The sequence below is a fragment of the Talpa occidentalis genome, unplaced genomic scaffold (genome assembly GCF_014898055.3).
Source record: "Talpa occidentalis isolate TD23 unplaced genomic scaffold, MPIMG_talOcc4v2.1 talOcc4.6, whole genome shotgun sequence".
In the NCBI taxonomy this organism is placed as follows: Eukaryota; Metazoa; Chordata; class Mammalia; order Eulipotyphla; family Talpidae; genus Talpa; species Talpa occidentalis.
In genome coordinates, this window is record NW_023604972.1 from 4,222,773 (window position 1) to 4,243,499 (window position 20,727).

General features: G+C 40.8%; 1 long non-coding RNA gene across 2 annotated transcripts in view; it reads right to left on the bottom strand.

Annotated features, from left to right (window-relative positions):
- Positions 1-538: 538 nt before the first annotated feature.
- LOC119261137 (uncharacterized) overlaps positions 539-20,727 on the bottom strand; it is a 37,357-nt gene continuing 17,168 nt past the window's right edge. The window contains exons 5-6 of one of the 2 annotated variants that reach the window (XR_008549281.1): positions 20,628-20,718; positions 18,539-18,990 (exon numbers count right to left, since the gene is read on the bottom strand). This is a non-coding gene — a long non-coding RNA (uncharacterized LOC119261137). Of the gene's footprint in view, positions 555-18,538; positions 18,991-20,627; positions 20,719-20,727 lie in introns of those variants that run through there. The other variant, XR_008549282.1, reaches the window with a different exon arrangement.

Consider the following 20,727-nt stretch of genomic DNA (forward strand, 5'->3'; position numbering starts at 1 on the left):
ACTACTTAAATTTTAAATGATTTGGATAATTTGGCATACATATTGGGGGTCAGATAACATGAGGGCAGACATGTGTGACCTTGAGAGATCACTTAGTCAAGGGGTCGTTAACTTTGTCCCATTCTTCAAACTGGCCCACTGTCTATTTCTAAATAAAGTTTTATTGGGAGACAGTTAAGTTCATTCCCTTATATATTGTCTATGGCTGTTGTCATACTTGAATGGAAGAACTCAGTAGTTGCAAATTACAGGGCAGGAAGACGGGCACCCCAGAACCCCCAAACCTGCCCGCTGTAAATAGGCTCTGCCACCTGCTGCATCAAGACAAGACATATAAGACCTTTAATAGAAAGGAACATTAATACAAATAGTGTGCAATACAGACAAGACAAAGAATACAGTTTTTAAATCAAGCACCCAAAGTTACCCATCCCCGGTGGGTAAAAGTCCAACCAAACAGGATTGGCCCAAAGCAAGGCCCAAAAGCCTGCCACAAGTCTGAAGTACCTTCTGGTGGGGACCCACAGAAAAGGGTCAGAAACAGCCAGACAAGTCTGGAAGGAAAAGAGAAAAATCAAAATTAAGATCAATGCTGCCCTTGTGAACCTCCCCGCAGGTCTCTCACCCACATCTGCTTCAACCAGTCGAGGACCAAGAAGCCAGTGCAGCTTCTTCACGCGTCTCTCTGCTCCATGAGCTGCCTCCAGGTCTCCTCCCTGCTCTGCATCCTGCTTCCTTCCTTCCCCAGTCTCTCTACAGCTTCTCCTCCCCCCTGCTCAGCTCCAGCCTCCCTTGGATGGGGCAGGGAACTTGGAACCTCCCCTTTTTCTGGGGGCTAACCGTGTTACACACACGGTCCACAAAGTCTAGACTATTTTCATCAAAATATGCTCACTGATGCCCACGTAGTCCACATCCCTCATCATGCCATGGAGATGCAGAGCCCCAATGCAGGGTGGGACCTGTCGATTTTGCACAGTGCTGGAAGCAGACCGGGACAGGATCACACGTCTCTACCTGCCATTCTGGGGCATCTTCTCTAATCACAAAGCACACCAGCATTCTATTCTAAAGAGTTACACTGATTCACAAATATTTTAGTTTCACTTTGTTATAAAATACACTTATTCGATTTTCTGTATGTAGGGTTTTTATTGTCTGTGCAAACCCGGACATTTTCCAGCTGCTTTGTTACATCTGCCACCCAAGAGCACCTGAGACTAGTAACCCCCCAGGGAAGTTGCAACATCATTAACTGGGCTTATAAAAGCTGAGTTGAAAACTGTTACAGAACCATACAAAGTCTCATAGAAAATTGATCTGAAAAAGTAAGGCTTCAGCAATAACTCAAAGGCAATTACATTAAAATGCCAGCTGGGTATTTTCCTTCGGTGGATCCTTCATAAACATAAACAGTAGCTAGATTTTTCCTAGTGGTGTGAGTTGGAGAATAGGAAGGGTTTGGGTCTGGAATCCCCCCCTCCATAGGAGAAACTATGTCGGACATCTCTGTGGCGATAAGGACCCCAGAAGGCTACAGGTGATGCCCTCTTGGCTCTTAATAGTACACCCATGGGCCCAGCGTGAAGACACAGGGGGTGAGTGTGCCCTGGCTTACATACCTGGGCTGAGCCGGAGAGAGCAGGGTGCAGGGAAAAGATTTGGGCCCCAGGAAGAAGAGATTCCTCAGGGAAGAGATGTCTTAGGCATCTCTTTTGCTCCCATCAGGAATCTGTTTGCATGTGCTTGATGCAGTGACTTAACACTGTCATTGCAGCAAAGCTGAACATAAGCTCCAGAACACAAGTTCAAGCCTTTGCATTCATCCAAAGCCAGGGCACATACTCTGAATAACGGAACTGGATTACCAAGATACAACTTTCTAGAAAAAAAGAGAAGTGGATTTTGCTAGTGAAAAAAAAAAAAAAGAGTAAGGGTTACACTGTATTCTTGGATTGACGTGGAGAGAAATTCAATGAAAGCCATTAAAATGGCCTGTGTTTGTAGCATTCACTTTATCTCTAGGAACTGAGTTTTCTCGCATTGATTAGGTTTAACTATTCTGTTTCTGTCTTTTTATCACAGTGGGAGCAATGAGGAAAGCCAGCCCAATCAGGGAAAGTGGTAAGTTTGCTCACAAAGAGGGGGTGTTTCCTAAGTTGTGGATCATAGAGGCCAGTTGGGGACAAATACGCGATAGGAAGGAGGTTCACTTGGGTTGAAAGTACTTGAAGGGATTTTAAGAAAGAAGCTACTGTATGTTGATGCTAATCAGAGACACTGATGTCTCTGCCCCCAGTCCCACACAGAGAGAAGGCTTTGTTCCAGAAAGCAGAGTACAGAGACCGCAGAGGAAAACCAGGCACAGGACATAGATCTAAGACCTTTAGCAGCTGTGTCGTAATAAAGGGAAGCCTTCTGTAAGGGATCAGAAAAAATAGAAGGTGGTGGCAGGTAATTTTCAGCACTTTGAATAGGGGAGATCAAGAAGGACAGTAGCTACACGAAGACACTAAGAACTGGTGTAGAGCTCAACGCGGTCAGGGGCGCAGCCCCCTATGGGTGAGCGTGATGGCGTCAAGATGAACACGACTCTTTGACGGGTGATGTTCCTTAGTAGAGTTGAAGTTTCCAGGTTTTATCGACTGGGTGCTGAATGTAGACTGACTAACGGGCCTCCCGGGGAGACAGAAAGCAAGAATCTTCATGGTCTTCATGGTCCTCAAAGCCTGCGTCTCCTGTGGGGTCCTCGGTGGCCAGCAGTCAAGTGACTCTGCCTCGCCCTGAGTTCTGTGTCTTAAGACTTAGTTTTAAATTAAAGTAACTATTCTTGGATCTAGGGCTTATTTTTCCATTTTCAGAGTAGATGCAGATAGTTGAGTTCTTCACATTTTTTTAGCTCATGCCTTGCTATCTTTCTAGGTACCAGAAAGAACATTTGTTGTTTTTCGACTTTATTTCTATACCTTCCATCTTTATGCAGGCCTGCTCTCTGACACCCCCCCTCCCTGAGGCAGCTGGAAAAATGTATTTGGATCCATCTTCCATTCCCTTGTGCTTTGGTCTCTCCTTGATGCGTGGAAAAGTGGAGCCTGCCCCGGCCACTTTATTTAAAATATTCTACGACCCATCCTCAGAGTAGTTTCAGACCCCTTTCTGGGTGTGTGTTTTCTCTTGGGATCATGCATCAACAGTGAACACAGATACATTTTGATTATGTATTTTTTTAATTTTTTGCCTCGCCCAAGCAAATACAGATTTCATGAGTGAAGGAATCTGTCTGTGTGGTTATTGCTGTTTCCCCAATACCTGCCGTGGTGCCCACCACTCAGTCATGGTGGAGTGGGTGAATGTGTGAATGCATGGAATGCTCTTGGGAATGAATGTTTTTCTGGTTTGCTGGTGTTGGGTCAATGGAGAATGCATAGAACTGGTCAGGTGAAGGCTGCCATGGCCTGTGACGCCTGAAATCTTAATATCAAGGGACAGGAGGGAGGTGCTGTGGATGAACTCACCTTTAAGTGATGGGAGCCAGCTACACCCATTCTGGGGTCCTCGGTAAGACTAGATCAGAATGAAGGGTAGATGAAGAATGGTATTGCTAATTTAACTTAAAAGCAAAAGAACATAAAGGGTTGAAGCTATCTATTTTTTTAAAAGATTTATTTATTTATTTATACAAGCACTGGACACAGTCAGAAGTGCGGGAGGATGAGAGAACTCACCAGAGACAGCAGAGAGCAGAACAGGCAGACCGATGAAGCACACTGCTGAGGGGAGCAGTGGGCGGCAGGAGAGGCCTGCTCACCATGTGGGACCCCCACCAGGCAGCTGGGGATCGAACCGGCACTGCAGAGGTTGCAGGCAGCCCTGCAACCCAACGCTCAACCTCTGTGCCACCAGGGAGGCCCTATTTTTTTTTTTTTTTTTGTGCATAGAAGAACTGGGGTGTAGACCCAGTGCATGGGGAGTGAGAGGATTCACCAGAGAGAGTGGGGAGCAGAACAGGTGGATCTACTGAAATACACTGCTGAGGGGAGCAGCAGGTGAGACAGGAGAGGTTCGCTGCACCATGTGGGTAGCTCCCTGGCCGGGTAGTGAACTTAGGCTGTGGAGCTGATAACACTGAGACTTAACCCCTCTGCCACTAGGGAGGTTCTAACCTATCTATTTTCTCTGAAGCTTTGAAGATGTTTACATTCAAATCAGGGCCATTTTGTGTTGAGAATACTGCACTAAGTGAGTGACTTTAAGCTGTCATATGAAGTCTTTGCTAAACACTGAAGCTTTGTAAGTTGGGCAGCGGCGCATGATAAAACAAGCATATTGGGCTCCAGCTACAATAGGGTTTAATTAATTCAAAATTCAAATCATTGTTTGGCGCTGTTTATTCTTGGTGAGGTGATTAACTGTCCACGAGTGTTGTGCAAAAGAAAAACAAAGGACGATGCTTGGAATCGGGAGAAAAGTCTTATGAATGACGAAAAACTGTCTTAAAATCTGGATTCCTGCAGGGAGCAGCCGCAAGTCTGGACAGCTGCAGAGCTAATTGACAAGACCAATAATTTAAAGAACAAAACCTGGGCCATTAGGAAATAATAATGGGGCCTCCCTGGTGGCGCAGGTGGTTGAGCGCCGTGCTGTGAAGCTGTCCTCAGCCTCTGAAGCGCGGTTAGATTACAGCCGGCCTGGGAGATGCCCACATGGCACAGCAGACCTCTCCTGTCTCACCTGCTGCTCCCCTCAGCAGTGTATTTTGTCAGTCTGCCTGTTCTGTTCCTCACTGTGTCTCTGGTGAATCCTTTCACCCTCCCACCCCTCCGGTCTGTATCCCAGTTCTTGTATGCATAAATAAAATAATAAATAAATCTTTTTAAAAAAGAATAGTTTTAAAAAATTGTAAAATGGTTATAGATATTTAAAAAAAGTAATAATGGAACACTTATCACTTTTTCCTCCTGTGTCCATGGACAAAGGAACTGTCCCGCTCCAGGAGGTGCCAGGTGGTTTCTCTTCTTTTCTTTAACAAAGTCCTTATTACTTTGCTTGTCAGGGGTGAGATGGTTGTGGACGGAAATAGAGCACTTGTAGTTTGGTCCCTTTCTTGCTCTCTTGGGTGACCCCTGTCAAGTGGCACATACTCTGTGCTGATTCAAGGGGAAACTGACGGACAGAGTTCTATTCAGGTTGGGAGGAGGAATGTAACGGGGGTTGAATTGTGGCCATAGGTCAAGCAACACTTCCAACTTCTCCATCACCAAGCTAATAGCTTCATGTCCATGCTCCCCCCACGCCCAGGTCTTGATGGGTTCTAAATTCCTGAAAGAAAAGGTGGTATTCCTTGACTTCCTGAAGTCTTTCCATACACCAACATAGATTTTGATGTCATCTATGGAATTTCTTTCTCCCTGCTGGGAGACTCTTGCAGAGAAAAAAGCTAACAGGATACAGAGTTTCTCCATCGCGAGGAGTTACCCTTCCCCACCCAGCATGGTGGAATGAGTGTTTTCCTGAGGAAAAGACTAAGTATAAGATTAATAATGGTTCCTACCTTGCAGTGGAACTTCCGAGTTTACAAAGTACTTTAAGATGCATCATTTTCCTTAAGATGAGACCATAATTATTTATTTTTATATTTATGTAGCCAATTCACTTAAGATGATGTATTATTCTAATTTAGATGTTAACGTGAGTCATTTTCAAATTAGACCCTTGAGAGTTTACTTGATTTTATGAAGCAATAATTTTTTTTAAGTTTTAAAACTGTAAATTAATAATAGACATTAGTTATTATTATCAGCAGTAGTAGTAGTATAAGGTTAAATATGTCATCATTATTCAAAACTTAGGAGCATCCTCAGAGGTTCTATAACTTGAAGGTAGAAATTTTTAACTTTGGGGAATTGATTCCATTTTTATGTTAATGTCAAGCCTTCAAAGTAATCTCTGGCCAAATGTTATAAGTTAGATGAGGGATCCAAGAAGGTGATATCATTTTTACTGTATTGAATATAGAGTTTTTTTTGTTTATTTGCTTGATTTTATTATTTTAGGGACCAACACTCTCCTTCCTAGGGTGTTGTGAGACAGTGTAAAATAAATTTGAATCTGGAAAGCAATTTTTTGATGCATAATTGTGATAAAGAGTAAGACTAACTTCGAATTTTGGATTCACCATATTGCTTCTGCATCATTGCAAGTTACTAAAGCTTCCTCTAATTCTTAGATTTCTTATTGGTAAAAATGAGTCAAATAATATTTAGTGTCTTGATTCTATAGTAATAATTGCAGGAAATCATGTATGGAAAGTACCTGGAACAGAACAGATACTCAATAATGTAGATTATGCATGCTGAGCCAGGCATTCTCTCTGCCTCTGTGGGATCTCTTACCAAAGCACACCTTATTTTGATGAATATATTCTGGTTTCTCAATTATGGAGTCAAAATCATTATAACAGAATCATACCCTAGACACAGAAGCAAGTAACTTACAGGCAGGAAGCTGGCTTAGAGTTCCGCGTCCTTAAACCGAGCAGAGAACTCACTTAGGGATAGGTATCTAAATTTTTCAAAAGAACTGAGCTCAAGCATAATAATATAGGACCAGCTTTCCCTAAAGCTATGCTTTGTGCTTGCAGGTTCTTGCTTTCAGTCCTTCCCTTTGGGATACTGCTCTCAGCTTGCCTCCCAGCTTGAATTTAATACCAGCCAGACCCCCAACTTGAAGCTGATAGCCCCTGGCAATTCACAAAAGCTCTTCTCACTTGAGAATTTGGTTAGCCCTTGACTTTGGCTGGTTCCTTCATGAGTGATGGTTCACAGACCTCGTTCCCTGTATAGTACAAGTCTCTACACAAAGTACCAGCACAAGTCAAGAGGAGTATCACCCATTGGGACTTGACCTAATTGTGCGAGGTTTTTGGTGGCATTCAATATCTAACTCTTCATATCAGCATTTAGAATTCAAGTCCACATTGGGGAACACTTCTAAGAAGAAAACTCCCAAGGAGAGATAAAATGTAAGGATGGTTATTGAAATACTGATCTTCACTATTTTGAAGTAGAAGGTCCATGGTGTGAGACAGACATTCTGAACCTGAGACCCCAAGACTAACAGGGAGCCATTCCATTGTGTAAAATATCAGAGTAACCTCAGCGAGGAGATGAAAGTTTATTGCAATTTACACATGAGTACATTAAAATAAAAACTACTTAAATACTAAATTCTTCTTTACGACTTCCTCCCAAAAGGACCTGCTCACTTTATGAGGTTCTGATACAAATTTGTTAATGGCAATGGATCTTCACAGCATAAATATTAAGCCCCTTGCTGCCCTTGGTGCTTCACCAAGACAGATACATGATAATTTACTCTGAATGTGGCACTGGTAAGAACAGTAAGAGTAACAGCAGTGTCCCAGTCTTAACACTTTATCCTGTGCTTTTAAGTAGTTTCTCAGAAACAGCTTATTTACAAACTATAAAGGAATTTCTAATTTTCTAGTTTTCTATACAAGGCTATGAGTTCTTTGGAGGCAATTATTGACAGAGAGAATTAACAATATTGCTTGTTTGATTAATTGCTATTTTGGATAGATAAATGGATGGATGAAAGGCAAAAAATGTAGAAGGATGCTGAAATATTTTTACTGTTAGACAAATTAGGGTTAGCATTCTGAGATCATTTCTTAGCTTCTCCTGATTTCAATGTTCTTTCCTATAAAATGTGTGCCACAGATAGATTTACAGTGTTGTGGATGTAAGCTAATTCATATAAAAATTATAGTCACATAGTAATTGTTTAATGAATACAGAATATCTGTCTGTCATCATCACCCTCTTTCCATATTAGAAGTAGTATAGTAAAAAAATAATTCTTTATCTGTACTCTAGTATTAACTTGCTACATGACCTACAGTTAATTCACTTAGTTATTCTGAGTATAAGTCTATTTGGGCTGCTATAACAAAAAATCCAAAGACTAAATAACTTAAACAATAAACACTTATTTCTCACAGTTCAAAAGTCTGGAAAGTAGAAGATTAAGATGCAGGAGATTTGGTGTCTCGTGAGGACCCCTTCATGGCCCATGGACATCCATCTGCTCACTGTTTCTCCACATGTTAGAAAGGGGTGAGAGGACTTTCTGGGGTCTCTTTAATAAGGGCGCAAACCCTATTCATGAGGGCCCCACACTCATAACCTGAGCAGCTCCTGAAGTTCACACCTCCAAATATTATCACCATGAAACTGGATTTCCACATGAGGTTTTATATAATCACCATGGGAACTGGATTTCCACATGATGTTTTTAGGGCTCACAAGCATTCAGTCCATGGCAGGTCTCTTTTGAAAGAAATGGGGCCAGTGACAATAGCTGTTCACACTCCACAGGCTCTTACTAAGCTATTCTTCGGCATAACTGGTCACCGGAGGCAGATGGGATCTACTTATTCATCTCTAACTCTGATTTTCTCCTTGACACTTTTCTAAATGTAACTCTTTAATATAACCATTTAAATGACCCTCTCAAAACTCAAATTTAACATATTTAAAATGACACAGTCTCCCTCCATCACATCCCATCTCTACAGCTTTTTTCATTAATCCCTACTTTAGTTAATAACATTCCCATCTACTGAGGAAATCAAGACAAAAGCCCTCAAGATAGAATACATTTCTCCCTCTTTTTATACCCCATGCCCTATCAGTCATGAAATTATGCTGATAATAGTTTTGGAATTTCTACATTTGCGCTATTAGTGCCACAGGTTCTAGTTCAGAATTGATTCTTATGGATTATTTCAATAGCTTAATATCTCTTTTCTCTAAATTTAGGTTTGGCATCCAAGGGCCAGAATAAATGAACTGCCACCACCACCATCACACTGGATCTAGGAGTCATGAACCCGAGTCTGTCATTGCATGACAGGGCATGATTCCGGGAAGGCTGAGCCGGTGTCTGTGCTGCTTACCATTCATCTCCATCACCAGCCTCATTGCCCAGAAGTACATACCACATCTTTATTATGCCAACAGGGAGAATTGGGACATGAGAGGAAAAGGCCAAAATCTGGAAAGTCCAAAACATATAAAAAAACTTTAGATCAGAAGGGGGAAATCAAGGGCTGAAGAGACCTCATGCCCTGGAGTGTTTGCTTTCCTCCTTGCGTGACACTTGAGACAGGTAACTCAGGGACAAAGGAGCCATTTGAGTCACTAGCCCCTCTGAGTACACCAGGGAAGCGCTTCTTAGCGTGAAGGGCCTTCTCTTCTTCCTCGCTGTCTCCCACAGAAAGCAGTTTTGAGCACAAGGTAAATACTCAGAAAAATTTTTGAACCCAATTGAAATTATGAGTTACTTTTTAAACAGAAAGCACATTGTAACTATAATTTATCTGAAACACCGTGATTAAGTTTCTTTGGGTATTCAGCACTTCAAACTGGTAATTTATTTGTCATGCAAATCAGTGAATGCATATTGTTTCAACAATGCACTTTAAAAAGTCAAATCACCAAGGTAACTTGAAGGAACAGGATTATCAGCAGAGGCCTGTACCATGATTTCTTTCAGTACCTTCAAGAAAGTCAGGCTTGAGTCTGTCCCAGCAGATGGGAAGATAATACACAAACACACACACAGCAGTGCACACGCAGGCACATAAAAACACACAAAATTACTTCTTATATATTCAGTGATGTGAAAGAAAGTAAAATGTAAAAATGAATTGCTAGAGCTGGCATTCCAGTGAGGAATAAAGTATTGCTCACCTAACAAGCTGACTCACTGTACATTTCCCATATAAGTATCTAGTATGGCAAAGTTGAGCAAGAGAATTTTAGAACCTCTTGCTCTTAATTTATTATTTTCGTGATCAGACAAAACAGCCTTCCTGCACAGGCTGACATTCTGCAGTGGGAGTCGGGGTGCTGGGGTGTGCTTCCCACTGGGCTACCCAAGCACCAAGCTGAGTCTGGGTAGAAACCCTGGAAAGAAGGTCGCACTGTTATGTAATCGGAAAACTCTTTCCCTAAACTAAACAAACAAAACCTTCTTTTGCCACTAAAATTAAGAAATGTTGTCCCTTCCTTTTGTTTTTCGAACTGGAACTCATTCGGGAAGACATGAAGGAAAGCCCCACAGAAGACTACCTCTTCCAGAAGCGCCCCTCATGTATATGGGAGATGCTGAGTTGAAGGGGAAATTCACAGAAGGATTTGACACTTGCATGACCCCTCGCGTCTCCTGGAACAATGCAGAGCACAGAATACATGTTCCTAGAAGACAAAGAGGGACAAAGCCCAGATGTGGACAAGTGCCTTTTTGCGCTGCATTTTATTGGCAGCAATAATGATAAATTAAAATGGTCCACTGAGGAGGGTCAGGTGGGTTGACTCCACACCAGGAAGCTTCCTCTCCAGCAGTCAAGCAGGGCTGTGAGTGCTGCCTTGCTCTTCAAATAAAATGGCTAAATGTATTTTAATATTAGCTTTGAAAACAGATAGGGAGAAAAAAATCTACTTTGTGCTCTTAAAGATTACAGACTAAAAAGTGCACACATTAAGAGGAGCAGAGGTTCACACAAAGGACAGGTGTTGGAGAAAAATAAAGAAAAATACAAATACTTGTCGAAACAAATAAGGTTATGGGAGACTGAAAATGACATTGGAATTATCCATATTATTTTGGAAATGCTGATGGAGAAATGACTAGTAGGGTAAAATATAAATAGATAGGCAAATTTATGATTTAGTAACTGAAAGATGCTTTGATGTCTATTCTAGGAAAGCAAAGATAATTAACTTAAAAATTAAGAATAATACATGTTTCCTAAGACATTCAGGTGAAAAATAATGCTACATAAAAATATGCTTTCTAATATACTGATAATAAAAATAGAAAACAAAATAGAAATGCATCTCTGGAAGTTGGAATATTTTATGTCCCAATTATTCTAACTATTGAGTTGAGCTTAAAAACTAATTACAATGGGAAATGATAACTGACATGAGTCTTAAAATAAGATCTAAAAGAGAAAACAAAGAATTTATAATTTGCGTGCAAATTAGAAATAGTCTATATATGAAAGACTATATTTCTGGTAACACTAAGATGGTGTTTAATTTTTTTGTTCATATTATTCTTATACTATTTGATCCTGAAAACATCATTTAATCTCCCTTACCCGCTGCTTACTACTTTATCAATATATTACAGAATTAATATGAACACTGCAGTGTGATTTTAAGAATTATCTTCATTAAGTAAGAGTTTCAGCATGTGTACCACAACTACAGCACAGTTTTCATCTTATAATTGTGTATCTCTCCATAAGTCATTCGTATGTATGTATATGCACACATCAGTGTTTGCAATTGCATTCAAATTTATACCAGAATGAAATACTGAAATAGCTGTGGCTTCTGGAGGACACCACTTCACAGCAGACGACTTCAGGCTGGTGGTGTCACTCACATCCTTCTCTCTGTCTGCACACAGGCTCCTGTGCTCCAGATTACTTCACGGTTCAAAATGAACGTTAGTGTTAGCACGTCCACACTCCATGCATAGAGGAAAAGGTAGCAGGAAAGCCCAGAGGAGCCTCTTTTCAGGTACTTCAGCTTCCTGTGTCTCTCAAATGCAAATTCCACGTGACGTGTGGGCATATACCTGACTGGCCAGGACCCACGTGACATGTGTACATGCTTCTGATTGCCCAGGACTGAGTCCCTCCAAGCCTCCTGCCTGCCATTCCAAATATACTGTCCCTGTCATGGGAGGAAAAGATAGCTGAAGATCCTAAGAGTACTTCATACCTCAGAGTGAGGATTGGATAGTGTGTGTGACCAAAAGAAGGTATTTTCATCTCCTTTCTCTGCCGATTGAATATTTCACTTCTTCTTAAAGAAACTTCTTTATGCTTTTATTCCATATCAATTTTTTTTTCTAACTTCAGAGTGTGTGTGGGGTGTGTGTGTGTGTGTGTGTGTGTGTGTGTATTTGGAGGTGCGGTAGTATGCACAACACAAAATCTCCAGCTCTAAGACTAATACTTGCAAAGTAAGTCAGAATGAGGAAGACAAATAAGGGATGATTTCACTCATAGGTGAAATATAGAGAAACAAAACTAAGGGACAGGCAAAACTAAACTGAAACCAACAGTAGAAACCTGACTATAGAATTGAGGGGGAGGAACAGGGTGTAGAGTAAAGGGGAGGGATGCAATCGACTGTGATGGAAGATGGCAGGTGCTTTAGCCATGGGCTGGGTGTGGTGACATCCACGTGAAGCGGTGTAAACTGGTATCTCTAAATCACACAGAATGTCGTAAACCAACACACCTCCATAAGTGTGGTACAAGTTTTTATAAAAGACTAAGTACTTCAGGGAACTCCTTGGTGGCACAAGGGGTCAAGTATAAGCACCATAAAGCTCTCCACAGCCGTTGCAGCACGAGTTCGATCCCCAGCCAGGGAGGTGACCCACAGGGCCCAGCAGACCTCTCCTGTCTCCCTGCTGCTCCCCCCAGCAGTGTGTTTCAGTAGATCTGCTGTTCTGCTCCCCACTATCTCTGGTGAATCCTCTCAACCCCTGCACTTCTGGCCTGTACCCAGTTCATTTTTTTAAATTAATTAATTAGTTTATTTATACAAGCACTGGGTACAGTCAGAAGCGCGGGAGGGTGACAGAATTCACCAGAGCCAGAGCCGGGAACAGAACAGGCAGACCGACGAAGTACACTGCTGAGGGGAGCAGTGGGCGAGACAGGAGAGGTCTGCGCGCCATGTGGGACCCTCGCCCTGTGGCCGGGGATTGAACCGGTGCTGCAGAGGCTGCGGGCAGCTTTGCAGCCCAAAGCTCAACTGCTGTGCCACCGAGGAGGCCCTGTACCCAGTTCTTGTGTGCATTAATACATAAAATAAATCTTAAAAAAAAGACTAAGTACTTCAAGAGAAAGCTTCCCATCCAGCCAACCCCTCTGTTTTCCCTGAATACAGTGCTTACATTTTGACTGGGGCGCTTCTTGTGACATACCATTGTTCAGAATTGACTTCCCCAAATATGTCTGTAGAAGACCTGTCTCTTATCAACTGCTGCCTTGAATTCCACGGCATTCCTGAGCCCTCATCGTAGAACTAATGTTTTCCTTCTTTGTGCCTTCAAAGGGAGTGGTTTGCACACTGAGCTCCTTCAGAATTGGCATCGCCTTGTGTTTAGCTGGGTTCTTATCTGCACCCCCCTCTTGGGATTGAGTTGAGGACAGGGAGGGCTTCTCATCATCTCTTGTGCTTTGCTGAGTATCTGCCCCTGGAGTTGTTTGTTGACACCATGAGGCATGAATTTGGGTTAACTAACAACCATTGGCCTCCAAACTTCCCCAAATAACTTCATTTCAAATTATGTTTATTTTTACTTCAGTACAAAAATTAGTTCAGAGTGATTACATAAAGTTGGTAAGACATTAATATATGGGTGGAAACATTCTCCGCAGTTGGAATTCTACAGTGGCAATCTATTTATTTAAAATCATTTTATAAACAACTTCAACATGATTGTAATCATACTTTATGTACAGAACCCATCCTGCTGTTTCCTTTAATAAAGAAAAGGCTTATAATATAATGTATGACATCTTTTTCATAGGCATGGACTTTAAATCCTGTGCAATACTCCTTAGAACATATATACTATAATTTGTTTAATCATTCCACTTTCTGGATCATTTAAATTGTTTCATATTTGTTAGTATTATAAATATCTATATTATTATAAATAGATTAAGTATTTTTGAGTGTAATGGTATTTGTATATTTTGGATTGTTACTGTTAGAGCTTCAGAAATGTAGTTGCTGGGGCTACATTTGAAAAGATTGTGTTATTCTATTAATACATATCTTCAAATAAATTTCTATATAGACTAGACCAATTTTCTCACCCACAGTTCATTTCATGTCAACCTTGCCAGCATCAGAGAAGGTGATGATTATGATGATGATGATAATGCATGCATTTTTTTTACTGATTTTACCATTAAATATATTGCAAAATATGATAGAATCACCACAGTAAATTTATATCATTTTCTAGTGTACTCTTTATTTTAGGACTATTAAAATCAACTTGATTTATGAGGGAAAAACTAAGAGGAAATAGGTAGAGGAGAATAAAGAGCAAGAAATGAAGGGGAAGAGATGATAAAATTAATGATACCTTGTTATCCTTCTATGTTTTAGAGTATTGATGATTCTCAAGCATTATTGCAAGTTTATCTTTTGTATATGATTTTTCTTGAGAAATAATTGTTATTAAACAGTTCCTTTAATGCATTTTATTTTGACCACGGCATTTAAGCGTTGTCATACTATAACCCATTAACCTGATAATGAAAGTGATTATTTAGTGATAAATTTTGTCCATAACATGTTATTAAATAGAACATATGAAAGCAATTTCATTGTTCATTTCACATTCAAAGTGTCTCAACAATTTGGTAAAAAAAAAATTGTTGGATAATTGCAGTTTGATTAATACAAAGATGAAGGCAACAAAGGTGTGGGTTCTATCACTATTATATCCAACCAAAACCCTTCAATTCTAGGGAAACAAGAGGCTTGCACTTGGACCCTATGACTACTAGATTCAGAAACTGAAGGACTAGTGCTGTTTAGAGGACCACTCCTGAATGACCTGCTATTCCCCTTCACTGTTTCCTGCCAACCCTGGCACATGGCCATTGGACAGCCCATAGACTTGAAATTATTTGTCCACATTTGAGTATTCTTGCCTTCCACACTTGTGTTTCTTTGATTTATATTCTATCTACTTAGAAAATAGTGTTTTCTTATCTTCATTTTGATTTTTCCAGCTTACCCTTTTTTTCTCTTTAAATGGTGACTCTCTAAGTGGTGACTAGTCTTTGAAGAGCTCCCACAAATGCTTGGGAAAACATTTGAGAAGAGCAGAACAAGAAGAAATGGGGTAGGTTAACAACCAAATGTATCAGGACTTGTATGATCTTGAAGGCCTGACATGTCTGACCCTCATTGACACTGACCAAAGAGAAGTGAAAAAAAAAAAAAAAAAAAAGTCAGATCCAGGAAAGGTGAACTGAATAGAGCTAAACTTTGAAGGGATCACTCTAAATGCAGGTTGCAGGGGCGAGGGGGTGAGCTAGCAGACATGTTTGCCTTGACTTGATTTGATTTACTTATAAGGCTGTTTCCAGGCTGCCATTGGAACAGGACCCCCGTCTGTGCCTGGAGGATGCAATGATTGGTGGGCGGGCAAGGGAAGGAAAGACCCACCGCAAAGGCACATCCTCTCCTCAAGCTGCCATTAACAAAGGGTAGCATCTTAGTTCCAGAAGGGAATTTTTCTGCTAACACAAATTGAATAAAATGAGAAAATGGCATCATTGGAAGTAATGAAAGTGGTCAAGGTGAGTTCCTACAGTTAGATGGCTGGGTCTTAGAAGCTACAGAAGAATGAAAATATGGGCAGGAATCCTACAGTCATATGGCATGAATAGGAAGACTCAATCTAGACACCAAGGACCTGCAAATAGGGTGTAAGGAAAAATGATACGAGTGTATTGCCAAAATCTCTACTGTTTTGGATGTGTTCTAACAATTAAATAATTGCGTTGGGGGCATGTTCTGAAGAGTTGAAGGGGGTTAAGTTTATAGTTATTTTTATAACATGGGATTTGTTATGTACTGAATTCCACAATTGATGATGGTAAAGACGTAGCCCCAATGGGATGAAATTTAAATATGGAGGTTTCATGAAGTACTTTGATTTTCAGTAGTCATGTGGGTACAGCTTCTGTTTGAACACCATGATGGGATTACTGTTCTTATAAGAGAGACAGCAGGGAGCTGACTTCTCTCTCTCTCTCTTGCCTGCCTTTCCTCCAGCTCACAAAGAAGGCAATTAGGCTCTCAGCAAAATGGCAGCTGCATTCAATACAAGAGAAGAGGCGTGGGAGCAAAACCTACGTGGCTGGCACTTGGATCTTCTCTGTCTCCAGAACTATGAGTAATTCACCTATGTTGCTTACATCAACACATTGATGGTATTTTGCTTTGGCAGTCCAAGATGACTGATGTATACTGAATAATAATATGCATTTAGGAAATTATGTAACTCATACATACAGAAATTAATTCTTTTTCACAAGGTAAAAATAACCATGTAACTAACTAGAATAAGGTCTTGAGCTGCATCACAAAAGTCCCTTTCTCATTTCTTTGAATCACTGTCATCCTGCCTTCCACTTTGTTGACTACCTTGGACTGTTTTTTAACAGTTAGGTAAATGGAATACAAATGACTGGCTGAGTCTGGCAATGTTGGGTCTGCTAGATTCATCCAAGTTATTTGTTTACTCTAGTTTTCTGTTGTTATTCAGGTTTCTGTTGGTTTCATTTTTGAGACTAGGGTCCCAACACATGAGTAATCTCCCTTATTATTTTGATGGATATTTAAGTTATTTTCAGAGCTACTAATAGCATTGAACTAATCATGGTAAACATAAGGACACTATTTTCTTGAATAAATACCTAGAAGTTGAATCAATGAGCATGAATGTTCAGTGTTAGTAGAAACTTTCATAGAGTTTTCCCAAAATGATTTCACTACTAAGTATGAAATTGGCCACAGGATTTTTGTTTGTTTATTGCTTTTTAGAGATATATTTTTTATTTAAGAAGTTGTGTTTGAATTTGGCTGAAGACAAAGAGAGAATGGAGGACTACACACCAATTAATTTTCTTGGCTCAGAAATAATAGATCACTTTGACTCCATATTCCATTAACTGGTAAGGTCTGGACATGCATGGTGCAGGGAAATAATGCAATTAAGGAAAAGAGTCAACAGATTGAGTTGTCAGAAACTTGAAAGGTTTAGCACAGAAGCAAAACTGCAGGATATTGAGGTGAGGGAATGAGGAATACCAAGAAGGCAACAGGAATGGTTTGAGTCAAAGTATAGTTAACAAAGAGCCAGTGAAGATTTTTGAATAAAGGGGTAACGTGATCAGAATTACTTGTAAAAATTAACTTGGCAGTGATATTGCAGATGAATGGGGACTGAGCCAAATGGAAACAGAAACTTCAGAGTATCCCCTTAGTATTTCTTTAGTACCAACTCCTTTCCAGACACTGTAATAAGAACTTTGAATCTACCATTTAAATTTTCATTGCAATCCCAGTGGGTGGATGTTGTCTTTTTAATTATTTTTCCTGGGCTAAGTGTTATAACAAAGTCAACTGTCCAGAAGTCTACAGCTAGAATAGATGGGAGGCAGAGAGTGAAGGTCTGTGTCCATGCCCATAGGAGAAATCATTAAGCATCTATTGCAGTGGTCACATGGGGAATACAAATGCGTGAGATGCTAAGAGAGATGATGGGGTACTGGGAGAGACCAGGCTCATCAAAATGGATTAAAATATTGCTCTCCAGTCTCCCCATCCTGTGGTCTCCCTTTACCACACATCCCTGCCACTCTTGGCAGTTCCAGGTCAATTCCAATCTCATTTCTTTGTGATTTTGAGTGACAAACATATTTATGTACAGTGAATAGCAATTATCCCAAATGCATTTGGCCACTGAAATTTTTCTGTGCTCTGCAGGATTGTTGTGTTCTTAGAAGGATCAATGTATCAACATGGATGAGCCAAAGAGACAGAAAAGTAAAATCAGATTAGAAAATGGTCATGCACTAGTCCAGCTGCTCCATTAAGTTTCTTTCTAAGGGATGTTTTAATTCAATTTTTTCAATATTTATAAGTCAAAAATTATTTTTGCTAGACTTTGCAGAAGGCCCAATATATTATTTATTGTCACTAATAAGGTTCATAAATTAAACCTACACCTTCAGAAAAAAAGGTAAATTTAAGTATTCATACAATCTGCAGAAGCTGAAGAACCAAGAGGCGTTGTGCCTGTATTAGAAAAATTAAAGTTCAGGGCCTCCCCGGTGGCGCAGCAGTTGAGCTCTGGGTTGCGAAGCTGCCCGCGGCCTCTGTGGTGACGGCTCGATCCCCGGCTGCTCCCCGGCCACCAGAGGAGGGTCCCACATGGCGCGCAGACCTCTCCTGCCGCCCGCTGCTCCCCTCAGCAGTGGACTTCGGTCCTTCTGCCTGCTCTGCTCCCCGCTCTGGCTCTGGTGAATTCTCTCACCCTCCCGTGCTTCTGACTGTACCCAGTGCTTGTATAAACAAAAACAAAAACAAACAAACAAACAAATAAATAAAAATAAAAAAAACATGCCTCTATAAAAAAAAATTAGTTCAAAATCATAAAAAAAAAAAAAGAAAAATTAAAGTTCAACTTCTCTCAGTACTGCTCATATAGAAATTCATCCAAGATGCTATCTGATCCACACCTACTACCTTGTGTAAACTCTGTACACTTTGGGATCTTGGTGCTAGCTGATTCTTGATTTGCATCTAGGATGTTGGTGCATTTCCTAGGACTCAAACAGTAAAGCAAGAGGGCGGTGGGTGGAAAACAAAACTGTAAGCTAAGGAAAGATCTGAACTTTAATCTAGGTTCTGCTTCCGTGGAGCTTTATCTACAATGAAAAAAATATAGGAGTATATCTTTGCTTCCGAAGATTTCTAAGTTCTTATCTGGTGAATGCTATCTTATATGGCAAACAGAAACTGGCAGATGTGATTAAGAGCTAGAAAAATGGAGGTTTATGCAGAGAGGTTCTGATTTTAATTGTAATAGTCTTTTTGGGGGGAAATAGAAGATTTTATTCTAAGAGAAGGAGTAGTTATGACTGATGAAGCAAGATGTTACACTGCAGGCTTTCAAGATGGAAGAGACCAAGAATCAAGGCATAGAGAGAATTCTATTCTTGCATCTGGGAAAGACAAGGAAACAGATCACCTCCTAATGTCTTAGGAAGGAGCAAGGGCCAGCTGACAGCTCTATTTCAAGCCAGTGAAACTGATTCTGGGTTCCTGACCTCCAGACCTGTAAGAAAATAAATGTTTATTGCTTTAAGTCACCAAGTTCATGGCAATTACAACAGCAACGGGAAACTAATACAATGGCATTGCAGGAGTGTTAGTGGGACACAATGATTGCCTGTAAATAAACAGGCATCTTAAATTTCAAACTGGTCATCTCCTTCCAAGAAAATTAGAACATAAAAAAGGTCGGTAAGTAAGTTCTCTTCCTGCTCTCTTCTTCAATAAATTTATTCCTAATTGTCTAACCTTGAAAACTCAGAGGTGTTATAAACAAACCTTAAGAGCATTTTAAAGTCTTTTTTTGAGACATCCTAATGGAAAATTGACCTCATGCTGCTCATCCACACTTCCCTCCGTGTCCCAAAACTGATCCTATTAAACCTGCCAGAGACATCAGCAACTCCCAGACCCCAGAAGACTCCCACAGAAGTCTGAGTTGCAGAAGACTACTCGGTTCTTCATCTATCCTGAATCACATCATTAACTTACCTTAGTGCCCAATCACTATTCTTAGACCACATCAGATGTGACTTCACAAAGAAAGGAACGGCCTAAGATGGGCATGAAGGAAGCTGGGAGAAAGATTGTGAAAATTCAACATGAACAGCACAGTGTGGTGTGCCCCAAGTGTCCACACTCATAACTGCACCCTTTCACGCTGTGTCCTAGGAAACACTGATGTCGTCAGTCTTGTGAAGGTCAGTGGGCTTGAACTGGACTCCCTCTTCTGACCAAATTGCCCCCTTCTCCAGGTTAATGAATGGAACCACTGAGGTGTTTTATGAAGGTCTCACAACATACCTGTGTCATAAAACCAATTCAGGTTGGAATCTTTGGCCCTAATTGGAATTCAGAATGACTGAATGAACAAAATTGTCCTGGCATGTGGTTGGGCAGAAAATTGATTTTAAGTCTCTCTGCTTGCCAGCTATTCAATACCGACCATACTCTCAAAGATCACAATTTTGAATTCTAGCCTTGGTTTAATGCAAGTGGTAACAGCAGCCCAGATTCCTCTCTGGTGGGCATTGTGAACAGCACACAGGACATTCTCTGTGCCAGAACTTTGAAGAGTCTAATGAGCTTTTACAGGGAGTCTTCTCCCTCCTCCTCCGTTGCCAGAGGACTCCCATGAGAAAACCCGCCCCTGTTGTACATCATTTCTAGAATAACTGCATTGCAGGAATCAGCCAAGTGCACTTCCTCTGCCTTTCCCTTTGTCTCAGTAGGTCACATACTGTTCAGTTCACATAAAATGGGAACTTCTTTTGGAATAAACTTTGTTGAAGGTGATTATCTTATGATTGGGGTTAGAGCCTCACCACTGCAAATGTTACTATGGTATGTTTAGTGTGGAAGTTTTAAGCAGAGGCCCCAAAATTCTTTCAAGTTCTATCCATTGAAAATTGAGCTCTATGACCCTACCTTTGAATCTGGACTCTTGGATTGACAAATAGGCAACTGAGAATGGAAATGGCCATTTTCTGGGTTCAGACCTTAAGGAATGGTCACCTCGCAAGTCCTGCCTTTTGGGACACCCATTCCTAGAACACAGCTGCTGCTCAGTGAGGAACAAGCATGCACAGGTATCCCAGCCAACATGTCAGTTCAATGAGCTAGCAACACGAGTGATCTGACCTTATATGATTCCAGCCTCCAGCTCTGAGTCATCTCTAGCCTCGAACTGTCCAAGCTTGTGATGAAAAAGAGATGAAGTATTATGCCTAAACTGCAAAGG